Source organism: Lupinus angustifolius, chromosome LG02 (genome assembly GCF_001865875.1).
Source record: "Lupinus angustifolius cultivar Tanjil chromosome LG02, LupAngTanjil_v1.0, whole genome shotgun sequence".
NCBI classification, from domain to species: Eukaryota; Viridiplantae; Streptophyta; class Magnoliopsida; order Fabales; family Fabaceae; genus Lupinus; species Lupinus angustifolius.
The window spans coordinates 10,168,454-10,176,944 of NC_032010.1; positions in this window are offsets into that span (position 1 = coordinate 10,168,454).

The window sequence follows — 8,491 nt, forward strand, 5'->3', positions numbered from 1 at the left end:
ACGCGTGCAACTTTTCTCATAGTGTGGAAAAATTCCATCTTATGTTGCCACCGATTGAAATTTGTTCCATCAAACCAAAATAGTTTGTTCAGGTCATAGCTATTCGGTCCAGTAATATTATCTAAGAATGCAATTATAGTAGAAACGTCTTAAAATTGTTGTTACCTTAGCTGACAACAATTATAAATGGCATGAAATAATACTTACTAGCTGAGTCACGACCATGTCGCTCTCTTTAAGACGTTTTGTAGCACTGCCCAAAATGTGCAAGCAGACTATCAACCTCACTGTCCCCAGGATCTGCTAAGTTATTAATATAGCTCTCTAGAAATGGCTACCAATGTCAGTTCTCAAATACCCACAATATGGTTTACTAGTGTTAATTCTCCATATACCCACAATATGGCTACATGTGCCAATTCTTTTTTCTCAATACTGACTACTAGTGTCAGTTCTCGAAATGCTCACAATATGACTACCCGTGCCAATTCTTTTCCCTCAATATTGACTACTAGTGTCATTTCTCGAAATTCCCATAATTTGGTTGTGTGTGCCAATTCTTAGTGCCACGGAAAGAAATTAGGGAGGAGTTTGTCAGAAATGCATCGACAGAATTCATTTCACAATTCAAAACCTTAAATTAGCATGATTGATGATTCTTCGTGCCTAATTGACTTCGTTTCACATGGTTTAGTGATTTGGACTTTACTGGACTAATATTCCTAAAATGAGTTAATTTGGGATTACTTGGCCTGATTAAATCTATTATCATTTTCGATCAAATTTGGCGCCGCTGCCGGGGATTATCGGTTCTTGTCATAGGTTCTTAGCATCTTTTAGTGTGTGTCTTAGAATAACCATTCTGTTTGGGTTTCACTGTTTTGCTGTTTGCTGTCTTGTTTAGCTATTTGCATGTTGGTTGATACGGGTACATGTTGGTCGATTCGGGTGTATGTTGGTTAATATAGTTTTGCTTGGAATTTTTGCATGAAACTTTGTTTCCACACGTGTTTCATCACATATTGAATACTAGATGCATCATAGCCAATCACCTTGCTGCTGGTTGTGAGATACAAACAAGTAGTGACTAGTTTTACTGTTGATTTTCTATTTTTGGCATAACTTTGGAATCGTTGATCAGAATTGGTCATATTATATATGCATTCGGGGTAGAAAAACGAGACGGTTCTTTCTCTACACACTGCGTCTGTAGAAGCCCACCGAACATGAGCCAAACCCTATTCTCAGGAAATTCCACCCTCACGATCCCTTTCGAGCCAGGAAATACTCCAGGTGCGCCTCTAGAAAAAAAGAGGTGCAACACGAGGACTTACCTGCGGAGTTCTGATGGGATCCGGTGCATTAGTGCTGGTATGATCGCACCTGCAAGTACACGCGCTGATGAACAATATATTACACAATTCATAACCTTAAATTAGCATGATTGATGATTCTCCGTGCCTAATTGACTCCGTTTCACATGGTTTAGTGTTTTGGACTTTACTGGACTGATATTCCTAAAATGAGTTAATTTGGGATTACTTGGCCTTATTAAATCTATTATCATTTTCGATCAAATTTGGCGCCGCTGCCGGGGATTATCGGTTCTTGTCAAAGGTTCTTAGTATCTTTTAGTGTGTGTCTTAGAATAACCATTCTGTTTGGGTTTCACTGTTTTGCTGTTTGCTGTCTTGTTTAGCTATTTGCATGTTGGTTGATTCGGGTGCATGTTGGTTGATTCGGGTGTATGTTGGTTAATATAGTTGTGCTTGGAATTTTTGCATGAAACTTTGTTTCCACACGTGTTTCATCACATATTGAATACTGGATGCATCATAGCCAATCACCTTGCTGCTCGTTGTGAGATAAAAACAAGGAGTGACTAGTTTTACTGTTGATTTTCTATTTTTGGCATAACTTTGGAATCGTTGATCAGAATTGGTCATATTATATATGCATTCGGGGTAGAAAAACGAGACGGTTCTTTCTCTACAAACTGCGTCTGTAGAAGCCCACCGAACATGAGCCAAACCCTATTCTCAGGAAATTCCACCCTCTCGACCCCTTTCGAGCCAGGAAATACTCCAGGTGCGCCTCTGGAAAAAAAAGAGGTGGAACACGAGGACTTCCCAGGAGGTCACCGATCCTAGTACTACGCTCGCCCAAGCGCGCTTGACTGCGGAGTTCTGACGGGATCCGGTGCATTAGTGCTGGTATGATCGCACCTGCAAGTACACGCGCTGATGAACAATATATTACACAATTCATAACCTTAAATTAGCATGATTGATGATTCTCCGTGCCTAATTGACTCCGTTTCACATGGTTTAGTGTTTTGGACTTTACTGGACTGATATTCCTAAAATGAGTTAATTTGGGATTACTTGGCCTTATTAAATCTATTATCATTTTCGATCAAATTTGACGCCGCTGCTGGGGATTATCGATTCTTGTCATATGTTCTTAGTATCTTTTAGTGTGTGTCTTAGAATAACCATTCTGTTTGGGTTTCACTGTTTTGCTGTTTGCTGTCTTGTTTAGCTATTTGCATTTTGGTTGATTCGGGTCCATGTTGGTTGATTCGGGTGTATGTTGGTTAATATAGTTGTGCTTGGAATTTCTGCATGAAACTTTGTTTCCACACGTGTTTCATCACATATTGAATACTGGATGCATCATAGCCAATCAACTTGCTGCTCGTTGTGAGATAAAAACAAGGAGTGACTAGTTTTACTGTTGATTTTCTATTTTTGGCATAACTTTGGAATCGTTGATCAGAATTGGTCATATTATATATGCATTCGGGGTAGAAAAACGAGACGGTTCTTTCTCTACAAACTGCGTCTGTAGAAGCCCACCGAACATGAGCCAAACCCTATTCTCAGGAAATTCCACCCTCTCGACCCCTTTCGAGCCAGGAAATACTCCAGGTGCGCCTCTGGAAAAAAAAGAGGGGGAACACGAGGACTTCCCAGGAGGTCACCGATGCTAGTACTACGCTCGCCCAAGCGCGCTTGACTGCGGAGTTCTGACGGGATCCGGTGCATTAGTGCTGGTATGATCGCACCTGCAAGTACACGCGCTGATGAACAATATATTACACAATTCATAACCTTAAATTAGCATGATTGATGATTCTCCGTGCCTAATTGACTCCGTTTCACATGGTTTAGTGTTTTGGACTTTACTGGACTGATATTCCTAAAATGAGTTAATTTGGGATTACTTGGCCTTATTAAATCTATTATCATTTTCGATCAAATTTGGCGCCGCTGCCGGGCATTATCGGTTCTTGTCAAAGGTTCTTAGTATCTTTTAGTGTGAGTCTTAGAATAACCATTCTGTTTGGGTTTCACTGTTTTGCTGTTTGCTGTCTTGTTTAGCTATTTGCATGTTGGTTGATTCGGGTGCATGTTGGTTGATTCGGGTGTATGTTGGTTAATATAGTTGTGCTTGGAATTTTTGCATGAAACTTTGTTTCCACACGTGTTTCATCACATATTGAATACTGGATGCATCATAGCCAATCACCTTGCTGCTCGTTGTGAGATAAAAACAAGGAGTGACTAGTTTTACTGTTGATTTTCTATTTTTGGCATAACTTTGGAATCGTTGATCAGAATTGGTCATATTATATATGCATTCGGGGTAGAAAAACGAGACGGTTCTTTCTCTACAAACTGCGTCTGTAGAAGCCCACCGAACATGAGCCAAACCCTATTCTCAGGAAATTCCACCCTCTCGACCCCTTTCGAGCCAGGAAATACTCCAGGTGCGCCTCTGGAAAAAAAAGAGGGGGAACACGAGGACTTCCCAGGAGGTCACCCATCCTAGTACTACTCTCACACGTGTTTCATCACATATTGAATACTGGATGCATCATAGCCAATCACCTTGCTGCTCGTTGTGAGATAAAAACAAGGAGTGACTAGTTTTACTGTTGATTTTCTATTTTTGGCATAACTTTGGAATCGTTGATCAGAATTGGTCATATTATATATGCATTCGGGGTAGAAAAACGAGACGGTTCTTTCTCTACAAACTGCGTCTGTAGAAGCCCACCGAACATGAGCCAAACCCTATTCTCAGGAAATTCCACCCTCTCGACCCCTTTCGAGCCAGGAAATACTCCAGGTGCGCCTCTGGAAAAAAAAGAGGTGGAACACGAGGACTTCCCAGGAGGTCACCGATCCTAGTACTACGCTCGCCCAAGCGCGCTTGACTGCGGAGTTCTGACGGGATCCGGTGCATTAGTGCTGGTATGATCGCACCTGCAAGTACACGCGCTGATGAACAATATATTACACAATTCATAACCTTAAATTAGCATGATTGATGATTCTCCGTGCCTAATTGACTCCGTTTCACATGGTTTAGTGTTTTGGACTTTACTGGACTGATATTCCTAAAATGAGTTAATTTGGGATTACTTGGCCTTATTAAATCTATTATCATTTTCGATCAAATTTGGCGCCGCTGCCGGGGATTATCGGTTCTTGTCAAAGGTTCTTAGTATCTTTTAGTGTGTGTCTTAGAATAACCATTCTGTTTGGGTTTCACTGTTTTGCTGTTTGCTGTCTTGTTTAGCTATTTGCATGTTGGTTGATTCGGGTGCATGTTGGTTGATTCGGGTGTATGTTGGTTAATATAGTTGTGCTTGGAATTTTTGCATGAAACTTTGTTTCCACACGTGTTTCATCACATATTGAATACTGGATGCATCATAGCCAATCACCTTGCTGCTCGTTGTGAGATAAAAACAAGGAGTGACTAGTTTTACTGTTGATTTTCTATTTTTGGCATAACTTTGGAATCGTTGATCAGAATTGGTCATATTATATATGCATTCGGGGTAGAAAAACGAGACGGTTCTTTCTCTACAAACTGCGTCTGTAGAAGCCCACCGAACATGAGCCAAACCCTATTCTCAGGAAATTCCACCCTCTCGACCCCTTTCGAGCCAGGAAATACTCCAGGTGCGCCTCTGGAAAAAAAAGAGGTGGAACACGAGGACTTCCCAGGAGGTCACCGATCCTAGTACTACGCTCGCCCAAGCGCGCTTGACTGCGGAGTTCTGACGGGATCCGGTGCATTAGTGCTGGTATGATCGCACCTGCAAGTACACGCGCTGATGAACAATATATTACACAATTCATAACCTTAAATTAGCATGATTGATGATTCTCCGTGCCTAATTGACTCCGTTTCACATGGTTTAGTGTTTTGGACTTTACTGGACTGATATTCCTAAAATGAGTTAATTTGGGATTACTTGGCCTTATTAAATCTATTATCATTTTCGATCAAATTTGGCGCCGCTGCCGGGGATTATCGGTTCTTGTCAAAGGTTCTTAGTATCTTTTAGTGTGTGTCTTAGAATAACCATTCTGTTTGGGTTTCACTGTTTTGCTGTTTGCTGTCTTGTTTAGCTATTTGCATGTTGGTTGATTCGGGTGCATGTTGGTTGATTCGGGTGTATGTTGGTTAATATAGTTGTGCTTGGAATTTTTGCATGAAACTTTGTTTCCACACGTGTTTCATCACATATTGAATACTGGATGCATCATAGCCAATCACCTTGCTGCTCGTTGTGAGATAAAAACAAGGAGTGACTAGTTTTACTGTTGATTTTCTATTTTTGGCATAACTTTGGAATCGTTGATCAGAATTGGTCATATTATATATGCATTCGGGGTAGAAAAACGAGACGGTTCTTTCTCTACAAACTGCGTCTGTAGAAGCCCACCGAACATGAGCCAAACCCTATTCTCAGGAAATTCCACCCTCTCGACCCCTTTCGAGCCAGGAAATACTCCAGGTGCGCCTCTGGAAAAAAAAGAGGTGGAACACGAGGACTTCCCAGGAGGTCACCGATCCTAGTACTACGCTCGCCCAAGCGCGCTTGACTGCGGAGTTCTGACGGGATCCGGTGCATTAGTGCTGGTATGATCGCACCTGCAAGTACACGCGCTGATGAACAATATATTACACAATTCATAACCTTAAATTAGCATGATTGATGATTCTCCGTGCCTAATTGACTCCGTTTCACATGGTTTAGTGTTTTGGACTTTACTGGACTGATATTCCTAAAATGAGTTAATTTGGGATTACTTGGCCTTATTAAATCTATTATCATTTTCGATCAAATTTGGCGCCGCTGCCGGGGATTATCGGTTCTTGTCAAAGGTTCTTAGTATCTTTTAGTGTGTGTCTTAGAATAACCATTCTGTTTGGGTTTCACTGTTTTGCTGTTTGCTGTCTTGTTTAGCTATTTGCATGTTGGTTGATTCGGGTGCATGTTGGTTGATTCGGGTGTATGTTGGTTAATATAGTTGTGCTTGGAATTTTTGCATGAAACTTTGTTTCCACACGTGTTTCATCACATATTGAATACTGGATGCATCATAGCCAATCACCTTGCTGCTCGTTGTGAGATAAAAACAAGGAGTGACTAGTTTTACTGTTGATTTTCTATTTTTGGCATAACTTTGGAATCGTTGATCAGAATTGGTCATATTATATATGCATTCGGGGTAGAAAAACGAGACGGTTCTTTCTCTACAAACTGCGTCTGTAGAAGCCCACCGAACATGAGCCAAACCCTATTCTCAGGAAATTCCACCCTCTCGACCCCTTTCGAGCCAGGAAATACTCCAGGTGCGCCTCTGGAAAAAAAAGAGGTGGAACACGAGGACTTCCCAGGAGGTCACCGATCCTAGTACTACGCTCGCCCAAGCGCGCTTGACTGCGGAGTTCTGACGGGATCCGGTGCATTAGTGCTGGTATGATCGCACCTGCAAGTACACGCGCTGATGAACAATATATTACACAATTCATAACCTTAAATTAGCATGATTGATGATTCTCCGTGCCTAATTGACTCCGTTTCACATGGTTTAGTGTTTTGGACTTTACTGGACTGATATTCCTAAAATGAGTTAATTTGGGATTACTTGGCCTTATTAAATCTATTATCATTTTCGATCAAATTTGGCGCCGCTGCCGGGGATTATCGGTTCTTGTCAAAGGTTCTTAGTATCTTTTAGTGTGTGTCTTAGAATAACCATTCTGTTTGGGTTTCACTGTTTTGCTGTTTGCTGTCTTGTTTAGCTATTTGCATGTTGGTTGATTCGGGTGCATGTTGGTTGATTCGGGTGTATGTTGGTTAATATAGTTGTGCTTGGAATTTTTGCATGAAACTTTGTTTCCACACGTGTTTCATCACATATTGAATACTGGATGCATCATAGCCAATCACCTTGCTGCTCGTTGTGAGATAAAAACAAGGAGTGACTAGTTTTACTGTTGATTTTCTATTTTTGGCATAACTTTGGAATCGTTGATCAGAATTGGTCATATTATATATGCATTCGGGGTAGAAAAACGAGACGGTTCTTTCTCTACAAACTGCGTCTGTAGAAGCCCACCGAACATGAGCCAAACCCTATTCTCAGGAAATTCCACCCTCTCGACCCCTTTCGAGCCAGGAAATACTCCAGGTGCGCCTCTGGAAAAAAAAGAGGTGGAACACGAGGACTTCCCAGGAGGTCACCGATCCTAGTACTACGCTCGCCCAAGCGCGCTTGACTGCGGAGTTCTGACGGGATCCGGTGCATTAGTGCTGGTATGATCGCACCTGCAAGTACACGCGCTGATGAACAATATATTACACAATTCATAACCTTAAATTAGCATGATTGATGATTCTCCGTGCCTAATTGACTCCGTTTCACATGGTTTAGTGTTTTGGACTTTACTGGACTGATATTCCTAAAATGAGTTAATTTGGGATTACTTGGCCTTATTAAATCTATTATCATTTTCGATCAAATTTGGCGCCGCTGCCGGGGATTATCGGTTCTTGTCAAAGGTTCTTAGTATCTTTTAGTGTGTGTCTTAGAATAACCATTCTGTTTGGGTTTCACTGTTTTGCTGTTTGCTGTCTTGTTTAGCTATTTGCATGTTGGTTGATTCGGGTGCATGTTGGTTGATTCGGGTGTATGTTGGTTAATATAGTTGTGCTTGGAATTTTTGCATGAAACTTTGTTTCCACACGTGTTTCATCACATATTGAATACTGGATGCATCATAGCCAATCACCTTGCTGCTCGTTGTGAGATAAAAACAAGGAGTGACTAGTTTTACTGTTGATTTTCTATTTTTGGCATAACTTTGGAATCGTTGATCAGAATTGGTCATATTATATATGCATTCGGGGTATAAAAACGAGACGGTTCTTTCTCTACACACTACGTCTGTAGAAGCCCAGCGCACATGAGCCAAACCCTATTCTCAGGAAATTCCACCCTCTCGACCCCTTTCGAGCCAGGAAATACTCCAGGTGCGCCTCTGGAAAAAAAAGAGGTGGAACACGAGGACTTCCCAAGAGGTCACCGATCCTAGTACTACGCTCGCCCAAGCGCACTTGACTGCGGAGTTCTGACGGGATCCGGTGCATTAGTGCTGGTATGATCGCACCTGCAAGTAC